The sequence below is a fragment of the Hermetia illucens genome, chromosome 3, assembly GCF_905115235.1.
Source record: "Hermetia illucens chromosome 3, iHerIll2.2.curated.20191125, whole genome shotgun sequence".
Classification (NCBI taxonomy): Eukaryota; Metazoa; Arthropoda; class Insecta; order Diptera; family Stratiomyidae; genus Hermetia; species Hermetia illucens.
Window position 1 is genome coordinate 17,998,983 of NC_051851.1, and position 15,358 is coordinate 18,014,340.

The following is a 15,358-nucleotide window of genomic DNA, read 5'->3' on the forward strand; positions in this document are numbered from 1 at the left end:
AGCGTGGAATTGTTCCTCGGGTTTTTTTTTGGTCCTTCGCTCGGTGCTGTTTACTGCTCGGGAGGCCAGTCCGAAAAGGAGCATTCAAAGTACAGGAGGTGTAATTATTTTTAATGGTCCTTTCTAAAGTTGAAGTTAGTCGAGTGAAATGATAGTCTCCGCCACGGAATACATTGTACTCGTGAGTGCTTTGCTGGGTACGGCGGCGCTATCATTTCACTTTACCGACAAGGACCTGCCCCCGAGATCGGCACGCTGCTGGTCGTTGGGCGCATTTGGTGCCCCGCTCAGGCAATTAACCTACTACTCTATTCTGTTTTTATTGTCCATAGTTTTTAGGTTTGCTGCGCGTAACATTTGGGGCTTTATGGTCAGGATGGAGACATCATCATAAAGTGGACTGACTTGAGAAAACTAAGAAACACTTTTCGGCGTGGAAGTTTCAAGTGCGCTTTTAAAAATGTTACCCTCTACAGTTTTATGGCCGCTAGAGCAAATAAAGAGGCAAATATATTTTACGTCCAGGACCTCGGCTTATGTTTCATTGCAAATTAAAGGCTAACGAGCCTGGCTGAAGCTCATGGCCGACAACTGGAACTCCGATATGCTTGCACAATTTTTCCTCTAAATCAACAAAGACTTTAGTTACAAATTTACAATTTAACGATGCGAAAAGTTGCAGCCCCCGAGTTGAACAATTGTACAAACAACATTGCACAAACCGCATTCACTTTTATACTCCCCCCACCCCCAAAAACGTGGAGTTCATCTGATTTGGTGCTGCAACAATCAAATCTGCTACCTCCACCTGGATACTTTACAAGGTACGTAGACAAATGAAATTTAGAGATGTGCATCCGGTGATGCCTCACCTGGGCATGTGGGGTGAATACGTCTGGCGGAGGACAAAGCAAACCGCATGCTATTTGCATGTGCAACAAGCAAACCGAACCATCTAAAACCCGGCAACAGAGCATCAGCGCCAGCTACTACCTTTCCAACAATGTCAACATCATCATGTCGTCAGACCCCCATTGATGCAACTGGTGCATCGGAATTTGCCGAACGTGTGGAATTGCAGACGTTAGTTGGGTATCTAAACATGCACGAATGTCAGATGACGGGAAGTAGTTGAGAATTCGCGATTTTTCCCCTTAACAAAGGAAGGGTGGAATTTGCAATTCAAATGTTACTCGTTAAACGGGAATATGCGTGGTGAAAGAGAGGAAAATTGCGAATGGGGAATTTCAGGACACGCCACCAAGTCTATCGCTTTCATTATCCTGATCGGTGCAGTAAGTCATTTTGTCTGGTTGTATTGTCCTTGTCGGCTTTTAAGGTTTTTTTCGTGATTGGAGCTGAATTTTGTGTCCTGCAATATTTCATTGTCCGAAAAAGTTCGTGCCTAATTGGTCGATACAGTCGCACGAAAAAAACGGCTATGCCATCCTGTTGCGATTGGAAATCTGGTTTACAAGGTAAGTGGGTTGGAAAAGAGAACGTTTTTTTTTAAAATTTTTGAATGAGGGTAGTATTAACGCTCCGAATCCATAGTCACGAGAATGCGACAATCATGCCCCGAAATAGTCTACGCCTTAGAGTGACATTCAGTCATACAGTTTGTCAGAATAGTGCCTATGCAATATGAAAGGATCTTTCGGGCATTCAGATAACTTTGACGGTTATCAGCGCCCCCCTTTCTTTCTCTGAGCAAAACTCAGGAAGCATCTATCCAAGAAATAAGGAGCTTTGTTCTTTCTGACAGGGCCTGCACAGATTCGCCTGAGAAAACACTAGGGCCGTTAGTGAAAGCGCATCCCCTGTTTAGTACAGGACATGAAACCCACACAGGGGTGCAGCATACCAAATACCACGGCGCAGGTCATTGGAAGCTGTAGTCGGCTCAACTGTGAGATAAATTATCTGCATCCCGAAAGCAAGAAAGCCAAATAACACCGGATTTCAACCTCATAAACCACATCTTCTTTACACTGAGAATCTTGCTAAGCATCTTAAATTTTCACCCCAAAAAGGATTCAATATAAAATAGTCCTCCACGAGAGGCATTGTTGAGCCGACAATGAGTACACATCAGCTACTTTCGTGGATATAGAAGGAGCCCCATGCTGAGATCCATACAAGTGGGTAATGTTGACAATGAAAGGAAAAAAGTTCCATCGTATTACAATATGCGCCCTGGATTTCCGTGGGATATAAGAAGATCCTTTGAGAAAAAATCCAGGTTCGGGTCTCTCAAAATATTCCAATTCTGTGGAAAATAACAGCCTTCCCGCTCCTCTCCTCAGGTCTGGCAACCTAAAGGTATACTGTATACCCTCAACCACCGCGGCACGCAGAAAATTTGGTTCACCGTTGTACACAATGTTGCAGTAGCTGCCGCAGTAGAGAGTTCTATTTGATACTTGCGGGGACAATATACTTCTTTAATCATGACTTCGCCCTAGTTGGTCGGATTTGATGCATTCCTTATATTGATATATTTTCCGCCAAACTGATAACTAATCATCGGCAGCCCAACTGGTATCCAGTTTAGACCTGGGGGTAGGTAGGTATCAGTGGCCGCTCCGAGGAGCCCAATTAGCGCTTTGGTGCGCCATTTTGATGCCACAAACTCCTAAGACCTGACTGTTGTTATAGGAACAGGGAAGCAGAGTCCAGCTGGCTCGGATCTTCAGAGCCAGCCCGTAGCATTCACGAAGGAAAGCAGCTCTCCGACCCTGCAGCTAGAAATCTCACTGAGGTCCCCAAAGAATGGTTTACCCAGTGTCCGCAGCCTGACTCGAGCCAGAGCCGGGCATTCGCAGAGAAAGTGCATGAGGGTTTCCCTTCCTTCTCCGCAGCTTCGGCAATGCGAGTTGTGGGGTAAGCCGAGCCTAGCGGCATGGTCCCCTATGGGCCAGTGCCCCGTACAGACCGCCGTAATCTTGAATGCATTTGCACGCGTCTGGCACAGGAGCTCTCGTGATCGGGCTATGTTATAAGCGGGCCAAATTCTCCTTGATTTGGCACAGCTTGTAAGCCTTCGCCATCTCAGGCCCGCGGCTGCTAGGTAGTGCGAGTAGACTCCTCCCCCGACAGCCGCCAGCGGAACACCGACTGTATTCCTCGAGGGACTGCCAAGAGCAGAGCCTTGCCTGGCCAATCCGTCAGCCCGCTCATTCCCCTCTATGTTCCTATGCCCGGGAACCCAGAGGAGAGTGATCTTGAGCGTGCCGCCCAGATGGTTGAGCGTGTCTCTGCACTGCCCCACTAACCGGAAAGATGTCGTCGTTGAGTACAAGGCCTTGATGGCCGCTTGGCTGTCGGTCAGAATGGCTATGTTACGCTTGGGGCTCGAATCACGCTCCAGCCATCGACAGACTTCCAATATCGCCAGTACTTCCGCCTGGAATACACTAGTGAAATCTGGGAGACCATACGACTTGGATACACCGTGTGTATTCGAGAAAATCCCCGCGCCGACTCCATAGGCCATCTTTGATCCGTCCGTAAAGAATTCCGTGTCATAGTCTTGCAACACGCCGCCGGTCTTCCACTTTGCCCTGGTTGGAAGGTCCACAGCAAAGTTTCTCGTGAAGTTCAGCTTGCGTGTTGCATAGTCCGTGGGGGATGCCCAGATTTCTCGAGGTATTTAATCTAGGATGTTGCTGTGGCCGTAGGACTTCGCTGCCCAGCATCCGGACTCACGTAGTCTGACGGCACTGCACGCTGCAACATATTTGATGTGGAGGTCTAGGGGGAGGAGATGCAGGAGTACATTGAGAGCATCTGCCGGGCAGGACTGCAGAGCCCCCGTAGCACCTGCACACGCGGTTCTTTGAATCCTATTAAGCTTCGTTCTATTGTATTTCTTCTTCAAAGCCTGCCACCATACAATAGATCTGTACGTCAGGATGGGACGCACTACAGCGGTGTACATCCAGAGAACCATCCTCGGCCGGAGGCCCCATTTCTTGGCAAAGGTTCTCTTACAGGCATAGAAGGCTATACAGGCCTTCTTAACCCTCAGTTCTATGTTCAACCTCCAATTTAGCTTAGGATCCAGGATTACACCAAGATACTTTACATTAGAGGAAAGAACCAATATTTGTTCATTCAGCCGTGGTAGATGGAATTCAGGTATCCTTGTCTTGGTGGTGAATAGCATCAGTTGCGTTTTGGTTGGGTTTATGCTGAGTCCGCATCTTGCGGCCCACAGGCACACCTTTCGCAACGCGTTTAGACCTGTCTTAATAAACAAATTGAAATGTCCTTAGGACAGGAAGCCGACATAAAAGCTAACAGGCCGGAAATCACTGTAGTCTGCAAGGATATATATGAAATCACCCCCACGGAAGAGGTTTGCGGAGCCTTCGAAAAGCAGTTCGATCTTATTTGGCTGCAAGAATCAGCGCTAAAAACTCTAAAAGAACCTTCTAGTGGAAGCCGAACTGCTAGCCGCAGTGAGAGTAAGAGTACGCTGGATTTTCTGTCGGGCTAGGGAGCAAGTGGTACCTAAACCGTGCTTTAGATGCCTTATCTTTGGTCATATTGCGATCGTATGTACTCGTTCGAATGACAGGCGTAGAAGGTCACATCATCATGTATTGTGCAGCTGACCCAAATTTTAGTCTGAGTAAAAGGAAATAAGGGTGTGGGGTACATCGTCACATTGCAGGCAGCAGCAACCGCCCGAAGCACGCAAATTAGATTTATACAAACCAACCTCAGACACTACCAGATGCCGCAGAACCACTCAAGCAAACCAACTGCGAAAACAACCCTGATATGGACATAACCAGTGAGCCGTATCGAAAGCACTGGGGTGGCATTTGGGTCAAGGACCAAACGGGCCAAGCATTGCTATAGGCTTGCGAAGAGCAAGGCTTTCGGGAAGGAATGGAGTATTTGGAGGATGGATATAGTTGCTATGCTCCACTCAGCGCTACATTTGCCGAGTATGGGTTGGGGTCGCGGGTTGAAAATCATAGTAGATTTTAACGCGTGGGCTCTTGAATGCGATAGCAGAACGATCGAACATCGATCTAGACGTAGCACTCGGGAATATCGCGACCTCATACACACTCAGAGGAAGGATCCTAGGGTCAACAGTGGACTTGACATGCATGTGTGCCGATTTAGCCGGAGGAGTTGTTTGACAAGTCAATGAGGACTATACTCACAGTAACTACGTCACAATCTGTAAAGAGATCAAGGGCGAAACGAGCTTGGAAAAGAGCTCTCGCAGAATGCCGAGTGAGTTGTTGGAGTGCATGCCGAAAGCTTTTGAAGGGAACACGTTTTCTAAGCGGGTCATAAGACTGATTTATTACGACCATAGAAAAAGTCGGTGTGTCCGGATAGCTGAGTGGTTGGAGCTCAAGGCTGCCGTACGGAAAGTTACGGTTCAAATCTTACTGGCGGCAGCGGGATTTGTATCGTGATTTAATGTCGGATACCAGTCGACTCAGCTGTGAACGAGCACCTGAGTCAAATCAGGGTGATAATCTCCGATGAGCGCAATGCTGAACACACTGCCTCCCAGAAAACGGCAACTCCCCAGAAGACAACCAAACTACTGGTAAAACCATGAAATCGCAAACTAGCTAGCCACATAATTCCTAGCAAGACGGTTTTATTATAGATTTTTGTGAAAGCTCAGTAGAGATGATCAAGAGGGGCAGCCTAAAAGATGTCATTCGGAAGAGAAACAGGAACTATTTCATAAACGACATAAACCTTTGGAGTGAGGCCTACAGGGTGGTAATTAAAGCACTGCAAAAATCAAGTTAGGTAACGTATCCACACCTTCCTAAAGAGGTATTTGCCACTCTATTTCCTCACCACCGTGAGGCAAACGGTATAGTATAGTTGCCTTTCACCCCTTGAACGGGTATAGCCCGTCAACCATACTTACGCGCCATCGTTCGCTGTTACCTGAAATACGATCCAAATCCCCACCTCCACGAGTTCCAGAGATCTTCGCACTTGTTCTCGATTGTTCTGCGCCAAGTGCTTTTGACGCGAGGCACTTTTCAGCCATCTTGCAAGAGTGGATTTCACTGCATGCTATAGCCCGCAATGAAAATATTTCTCCTTCATAATGTCTGATCTGTCCATTGCTACTTACGTCTTCCTATCACATTGCATACGAGTGCTAAGCTTCCTCATCGACCAAGTTGTTCGTTTAAAATAGTTCAGGCCAGTGTACTTCGATGATTCGACGCAGGTAGATATCGACGGAGCTTGGAACTATTGAGCAACAGTGGAGTTCACTTACCATGTCCTACCCCATAGCAGTACAGAAAGAACACTAGTAGAAAACAGTTCCAACTTGATCTTAGTGTTGAGATAACTGCATTTCTGAATTTTAGGCGGGACAGCGAAAACAGATCTAGCACTTTTAATGTGTCGGGCAACATTTAATTCAGTGCAACCATCGGTAGAAACCATGATTCCTAGATATACAAATTGATCGACGCCTCCGATGCTCTGCCCATTAATGCAGATAGGAAGAGCGCGATGACTCGTTAGACTGAGAATCTTGGTTTTGTTGGTGTTTATCTTCAGTCCAACTCTATTTGCCTCTCTTCCCAAATCCAGAGCCATTTGGCCAATGTCCATAACCCGATGAGGGAGCAAACAGATGCTATCAGCATGGTCGAGGTGTATGAGGAAAGATATTATCGTCCATTGAATTCCTCCACGTCCTCCGAACAATACAGCATGAAGAACGTCATTGATGACAGGACGGAATAATATCGGTGACAGGATGCACCCCTGACAAATTCCTCTGAAATTTCGCTTCGGTGGATATTTTGCGCCACCATTCAAGTATGACGCTATCAGCTATTATCCCAGAAAGGAGAACCTATGCTGGAGCTCAAGGAGTCCAAGGATATAATGAACAAATTCCTGAGTCAAATTGAAAAGTCCTTGGGACAGGAAGCCAAAATCAGTGCTAGCGGACCGGAGATCTCTATAGGTTGCAAAGGTCATCACGAAGGAGGAGGTCCATAAGGCTTTGGAAAAAGAATTCGACCTCATTGGACTTCAAGAATCACCAGTAAAGACGCTTTAAAAAGCTTACGGTGGGACACAAACCGCCATCATCAGTCTACCAGTGGAGGCATCACTCAAACTGTTGGCAGCAGGAAGAGTAAAAATAGGCCGAACTATGTGTCGCCTTAGAGACCAGGTGTCGCTGAACGGGTGCTTTAGATGCCTTGGCTTCGTTCATATTAGAAGGCCTGCTCCAGTGCCTATGATAGGTCGAATCTATGCCGGAGATGTGGAGCGAGGACTGTGGAGCAGACCCAATTTGTCTACTGTGCAAAGGGAAGGAGGAGGTGGACCATGGCACATTGCAGGCAGCAACAGGTGTCCGCAATACAGGAAAGTCCATAACACAAGTCGCAAATGAGGTTGATACAAATCAACCTCAACCACCGCGAGGCGGCGCAGAATCTACTCTTGCAAACCATCCGCAAGAAAAATACCATTTCGGTCAAGGATCAAACGGGCCAAGCAGCGTTATGGACTGGACAACAAGCGTTCCAGAAAATAAGGTAATATCCGAAGAAAGGCTTCATCAGAGCGAAGGGGACAGGAGTTGACATATACAGCTGCTACGCTCCTCAGAGGTGATTAACCATAATAGTAGATGATTTTAATGCATGGGCTCTTGAATTGGGCAGCCGGACAACGAATGTGAGAGGACGCGTTCTGCTCCAGGGATTCTCGGAGCTAGACGTGGTACTAGCGAATGTTTGCACCTCATGCACTTTAAGGGAAAAGAGCCTGGGGTCTATAGTGGCCACTTTAGTTAGAAGAGTTGGACGTGGTACTCGCGAATGTTGGGACCTCATACACTTTCAGGAAAAAGGGCCTGAGGTCTATAGTGACCACTTTAGTTAGAAGAGTTGCTTGGTAAGTTAGTGAGGACTACACTCATAGTGACCACCAGGCAATCTACGTGGAGGACAAGGGCGAATCGAGCTCGAAAAAGAGCTCTCACAAATTGCCAGGTTAGTTGCTGAGTTGGACGACGAAAGCTTTCGAGAGGAACACGTTCTCTACGGCGCTTGAGTTTGGTATATCTCTGATTGATAAGGCCACAGAGAAAGCCACCCAAATCACCCAATGGATGATGAAAGAACCGCGATGCCCAGAAGGCGACTGTTCACCGATTGACAGCCTAACTACTGGTGGAACAACGAAATAGCAAGTTTGCGGACCGCATGTTTCCGGGCAAGGAGGCTTTACCAGATGCCCAGAGGAAACTTGGTAGCGAAGATCAAGAGGAGAGGCAAAGACGACTGGCAAAAGCAAAAAGAACTGCTTCAAACAGTTTTGCAAAGATGCCGACAGGGTGGTAATGAAAACGTTGCGGAAATCACTCCAGGTGACCTATCCGCGCCTGCTGAAACAGATTATAACCACTCAGTTTCCTCACCACCAAGACGGCGGAAGACAAATGGTGGCCCAAGTTAATGAGTACCTAATACCTCCAGTTACCAAGGAGGGGGGGAATATGTGGTAGGATTGATGACAATAAGGCCCCAGGTTTGGATGACATCCCCGACTGAGTTTTGAAGCTGGCAGCGATGATCAGAACCGATCTTCTCGCCCACCCTTCCGAGGCGTGCCTAACAGAAGGAAAATTCCCTGTTAAGTGAAAGAAGCAAAAGTTGGTGTTGATTTCTAAACCCGGTGAGCCATCCAGCATCATATCGTCCTGAGATGCCTACCTGGATACAATGGGAAAGATGATGGAGAGAGTCATATATAACAGACTCCGACCCATCACCGAAAGCGGTAATGTCACAGTGCCAGTACGGGTTTTGACAGTCCACTCTACGGTGGATGCTGTAAGCACGGTGGTGAGTATGGTAAAATACGTACTGAATGCTAGTGCTGTGCTGTGTGGCGCTGGATGTCAAAAACGCATTCATTTCCGTCAACTGGGGCTGAATCAAAAGCTCATTAGCTGACATAGGTGTTCCTAGAAATTTGGAGTGTTTAATGGAGAAGTACCTCTCAGAGAGTACTCTCTGGTACCGAACGGATGAGGATCCCTTGCTGTGGAGTGTTATGTATGATGTGGTGCTTATGCTTCGCATCCCAGAGGAGGCTACGATTGTAGGTTTCGCCGATGACCTGGCTGTAGTCGTTGCGGCGGCTTACGCGACGGAGACGGCCAGAGAGATGAAGACCTGGCTGGAAAAGGCTGGATTGACCCTCGCGAATGAGAAAAAGGAAGCGGTCTTAATAATGAATCGTTGGACGAGAACGTGGAAGCCGTTTGTTCATGGTGGTCTCTAAGTCGGCTATCAAATACCTGGGGATGTTAATTGATGCCAAACTGAGCTTTAGGGAGCGCGAAGAGTATTCATGTCAAAAGGCAGCTGACACCGCCACGGCATTTGCAAGAAATGTTGCCGAACGTTGGTGGGCCAAACCACTGCAGAAGGTTGCTTTTAACCGGAGTGGTGCGATCTATTCTACTTTACCCGTCATCTGTGTAGGCGGACACGTAAACTCTCAAAGACGGAAGCAGGCGAATTCGGTTTACCGACTGATGGCCTTGAGGGTTTGCAGTGCCTTAAGAACCACATTAGATGAAGCAGCATTGGTGGTGGTGAACATGATTGCAGTCGACATTCTGGGGAATGAAATGAGTTCGCTATACCATACAAGACGTATGGACAGGGGCATACGGAACTAAGGAATGCGGCAAGATCAGAGTAGTATGATCTCTGGCAACGCCTAAGGGACAAGTTTACGAAAAAGGGTATGACTTGGGCGACAACACGGAGAAACCAATTACCACGTTACCCACTTTCTGACGGGACACGATGGTTACTATAGGCAGTATTTATACAGTTTTTGGCTGGATGATTCGCCGAATTGCCCTATATGTAGTGGTAGGAGGATGACATGTTTCACCGCCCAAAGTTCGCGATGGAAAGGAGGAACCTGAACCAAACGCTAGGAAGGAACGTAAGCCCGAAGAGTATAGTTGCGGAGATGCTGACATTAAAGGAGATCTGGCTTATAGTTTCCTCCGCAATTATATACAGACTGGCCAGCTGGAGGAAAGAAGTAGGATGAAAGCTCAATGAACGAGAATCGCGAGTGCCTAAAGGTAAACCCACCCCGCGAAGTAATACTTGACAACCTCATGATTACTAGTCCTATTTTTTAACAGAATATAAAATTCGAAAAACTAGCCAGGTGGAAGGGAGCATTACAGGATAGGTGACTAAAATTTAGGCGTTACACCAGTCTGTCAATGTTGGGACCCTACTTACTATGGACGGCGAATGGGGCTGCTTATAAGATATTTTATATGGTTCTTTCCATTATCTGGTAAAGGAAGATCTATGATACAATAATACATTGGATGCTGCCACATGGATTTGAAACCTCAAACGCCGATGGGACAGATCGATATTCTTAACCGGAACATTTATAGGAAGGTGTGCAGAGTAATCTAAAATGGAGGTACTATCGAATTCGATAGAATTTTTTTTGTCATTCTTACCTGTTCGGTCTCCTCTGTGACACTGGCTGGGTAAGCCTGGGCCTTTAATAAGATGATGCCACTTGCTAGGCTGAGACTGCAGATAATTTCTCCTATCTAGGGTCGAAAATCAAATGATGAAATCTGCGCACGGTTGTTGTCAACCAACAGAGCCTATTTTAGCTTACGAAAACTTTTCCGCTCGAAACGTCTTACCATAGGGTCAAAGCTCTTACTGTACAAGATAATGATCGTGCCAGTCCTCATATATTCCTCGGAGACCTGGGTTCTTAGCAAGAAGAATTGCGAACTCTTGGCCGCGTTCGAGAGAAGAATCCTCCGAAGAATTTTTGGCCACCTACATGAGGATGGACGATTCCGTAGCCTACACAATGACGGAATCTATGAGCGAAACCTTGACCGTCCAGTTGTGGATAAAATCCGGCTCAATAGGTTACGGTGGGCGGGTCACTTAATCCGTATGGATGAGGATGATCCCACCCGGAAAGTCTATAAGGGCAATATCTGTGAAAGAAAAAGAAGACGAGGCAGACCCTGCCTAAGATGGAGCGATGGCGTAGGTCAGGACGCCAGACAACTTGTAGGGGTATCGAATTGGTGGATCTCGGCGAAAAACCGAGATGTCTGAAGTTCGTTATTAAGGCAGGCCTAGACCGGATACCGGTTGTTGCGCCATTGATGATGATGAATTTTAGACACTACCTACTCTCGCAAACAGTCTGCAATTACATGAAGATGCCGACACAAATTCTTGGGGTGGTTTATATGGTTTGGTAATGAAAACACATCAAAGATTACTCCAGGTATCAGCGCCTTCAAAAGGAAATTGTTGACATGGCACCTTCAGTTTTCGAAGAGGAGCTGCGAGATATATGTCGTTGGATCGTTTACAATAAGGCCCCAAGTTTCGACGGCATCCCCAAAATAATTTTGAAGCGTCGCTTGACTTTTTCACCGATACCTGCGATGCGTGGCTAATAGAAGGAATATTCCCTGCTCAGTGGAAAAAACAAAAGTTGGTGTTGCTTCGTAAGTTTTAGAAAGTTCCGCTGACATTAGATGCCAAAAATGTATTCAACTCCATCAACTAGAACCGGATTGAAGGGGCGCTCTTATTAATTACTTTGGAGGTTTCTAAATTTTGGGCCTTGTAGATCTCTTACAGGCTTAGTTCTTAGCTGCAATGAAATTGCTTGATTAAGGCTTTGGGGATAATCCTCATTAAAGTGCAACATCGGTTATGCCCCTGCGCAGCACTAATAAAAACAGATTCCATTGCTGAGGCAAGCAAAGATCCAGAAGTACTATAGAAATAAAAATCCTTAGCAACTCTGCAAAGGTTGACATCAAATTAATTTTATTTTTCCATTCTAGCTACCACTTACCTCAGTTCTAAATAATTCCGGTCTAATACATGGGTATATGGATTCCTCTATATTATCTAACCGATTCTCTTAAAGTCTCCATTCACTCCCTCCCCTCTCCTCTTTCGTCAAGCTAGAGAGATCTTCCCATTAACATTAAGGGCGGAAGACATCCTTCCAGTAATCGAAGACAAAATCGTGAACCGAGCGAAAGAGTCCGAGGTGACGCAGTCCCCAATTTAGATCGAGTTCTTAACAACGTGTTGAGATTCGGTAATTTAAATGGCACCCGATATGTATGTAAAAGTGCTCGCAGTCTACCTAAAAGAAGGGTCTTTCCACGCAGAGGCGAAATGACAAGAGCTGATGCTGATCCTGGAGCCGGGTAAGCCGTTAGGCAAAACAACATGCTTTAGGCTAATGTGTTGTCTGAATACAATAGGGAAGGTCCTAGAAGAAATGGCGTTAAACTATACGTATATGAAATACAATTTTCAACTACTTTTGAAAACTTGGACGATCCTGACGCAAAGTCTTACGTATACAAGCGTCTGTCCTCAGTTCTCTGATAAAGAACATAATGGATGATGGTGTCATTTCACTGTGGGCTTCCAACGAACTGCCCTGTTAGTTAGGGCTTAAGAATTCACCCAGTCTTGCCTGCTCCCTCGCTGAGGCAACTAAAAGAGATAGCAATCTGTGGGCTAGCAAGCTTCAAATTTTGAAACGTCAACAACGCCTTGGATAAGGGCTGACCTCAAGTCAAAGACCTTTCGTTGTCGAAAACAGACTATGATTGGTTTCTGAAATGTGGGCACGCTCCCTAACAACGACAACGAGGGCCCACAGAATGTTCACTTTCTCTAATACGAGCGGAAATGTATGATGGTGGGATTCTGGAGAGTAGTTTCCTACCTCTTGCCACACTAAAGGTAATGTGCTCCTATACTCTGGGAAGCCATGTGGTAGAAGACGCAAATCCGGTGTTGGATTGTTTCAGATGGCTACCGCAAGCGCATTCTCTTCACCTGGGAGTCAATTCCTGGCAGACATCTCACTGCAAGATTCTGGCCCTGGTTAAGAAGCATTAGCAGGTGCAGTGCTACAGTCACCACTGGAGACTGCCGATATAGAGCAGAAAAATGATTTTTACGAGCAAACACCCACAGGAGAGTCTTCCTGAAGGTGACATTGTGTTCGTGATGGGAGATCTGAATGCCAAAGTGAGCTCTGCCAACATCCTGCTTGGACATGCGATGGGAAAACAAAGTGATAGCAACCGTAACGGTAATAGAGGGAGGTTTATGGATCTGCTACTTCCACTGGCGCGGAAATCTTGAGAATCCGAGACCTTTCCTAGAGAGTGAAAGAAGGAGATAATAATAATAATCGTTGGCGCAACAATCCATATTGGATCAGGGCCTTGAAGTGTGTTAGAGCACTTCATTCAAGACCGTAACGGTACACTAGGAGGCAATGTGGTCAGCATTGCGCTCGCCCGAGATTATTACCCTGATTTGACTCAGGTACTCATTCACAGCTGAGTCGACTGGTATCCGACGTCAAATCACGATACAAATTCCACTGCCACCAGTGAGATTTGAACCGCGACCTTCCGTATGACAGCCTAGTGCTCTAACCACTGAGCTATCCGGACAAGAAGGAGATGGTCGTCAAAATTCTAGAGAAGGGCCCATTTTAGGTGTGGCGATTGGAGGGGTATCTGCGTGCTCCCTACCGTCGCAAGGATAATAGCTCAAATAATGTCGGTGAAGTTTTTCATGCTACCTTCTGCCGATGACGTGGAGGAATTGTATGGACAATGAGATTTTTCCTCAAACACCTCGACCACGCTGATGACATCTGTTTGCTCTTTCACTGTCTCAGGAGGTCTATAGCCAACTGGCTTTGGATTTGGGAAGGAAGACAAGTAGAGTTGAATTGAGGATAAGCACCAAGAAAACCAAGGTCCTCGGTCTGATGGGTCATTGCACTCCCCTATGTGGATCAATGGGCAGAGCATCAAAGGCGTCGATCAATTGGTATATCAACAAACCGTGATCTCTGCGGTCGGTGGCACCAAACTGAATATTGCCCGCCGGATCAAGAGGGCTAGATCCGTTTTCGTTGTCCTGTCTAAAATGTGGGAATGGCGTTATCTCAACACGAAGATCTAGCTGAGACGCTGTGCTAGTGTGCTCTTTCTGGGTTGCTATATGGGAGTAGTACATGGAAAGTGAATTCCATTGTTACTCAGAAGCTCTAAGCTTTCGTTAACACCTGTCTTGGTCGAATCATCGGAGTACGTTAACCTGACGCTAACGCTAATACACACTGTAATCGGAAGACGAAAGTGACAGTGGATAGGTCACACTTTAAGAAGAGGCGGCAATTGCATTGCAGGCTACGCCATGCAGTGGAATTTACCCTACCGAGATGTTGTATGTGTCAGTGGGTCGACCTAAAGGCACTTGGAGAAGAACAGTAGAGGATGAGTACGATTGTCTCGGAAAGTCGTGGAGGTGCTGAAGGGCATTTCAGGTAATTGCGAACGATGGCGCGTAGGGGTGAAGCGCGACCAAATATATATATTACTATTGTACCGAACGGATTCGCCCTCTTTCTCTGGTGGAGAAGGTGCCTTCCATTCGTTAGAAAACTGAAAGCAATCATTGCCGCAATAGCATATATTGCATCATCCAGTGCTGCACGATTGGCGGGTATGTCAGATTCATTATCTTTCGGTTCATAATATTGGTTAATGCTCCTAACCACATAGAAGCTGCATAGAGTAGGAGGAACTTCATCACCCGTGCAATAAGCAGCCTTTAACTCCATGATCTTAGGCACCTTCTTAACTGTAGATGTACTTGAAGTTAAGGTTGAAACCGATCATAACCTCCACGCGCCAGCCCTAATTTTTAAAAGAATAGAAGCATGAGTCCTACTAATTGTCGCCAAACAATACATCACATCGTACATTATGCTCCACGACAAGAGCTCTAATTCAGAAATTGCTGTCGCAATATGTACTGTTGATCCCTTGTCGAATTGGAGTCAAAAATATTAGCCAGTTAAGGCTAGGATAGGGGACTATAATTTAGGCGTTGGGCCAGCCTGTCAACGTTGGGACCCTACTTACTAAAAGCGGGAATCGCGGCTGCTCGTAACGTGGCCTTCCTCATTGTCTTATTTTATCTGGCTAAGGATCATCGTGGAATGTTACCATATGAATTTGAAGCCTCAAACGTCATTAACCGGAAAACTTTCCAGAGATTGTGTCGAGTTTTCTAAAAAGAAATTCGTTTTCTCCTCCTATTATATCTGTTCTGCTCTGTGACACTGGCTGGATAAAGTAAATTTCGATTTGAAACGAAATTCATTAAAAGGTTTCGAAATGCAAACCCTAGCCAGTGCCGAGATTTCAGAAATTCGAATCCTGTACAAA

The 15,358-nt window shown here is 46.3% G+C and overlaps 1 protein-coding gene across 1 annotated transcript in view; it reads right to left on the minus strand.

Annotated features, from left to right (window-relative positions):
• LOC119651474 (tyrosine kinase receptor Cad96Ca) overlaps positions 1 to 15,358 on the minus strand; it is a 213,673-nt gene that overhangs the window by 37,664 nt on the left and 160,651 nt on the right. The gene's annotated exons all lie outside the window — the stretch shown is intronic.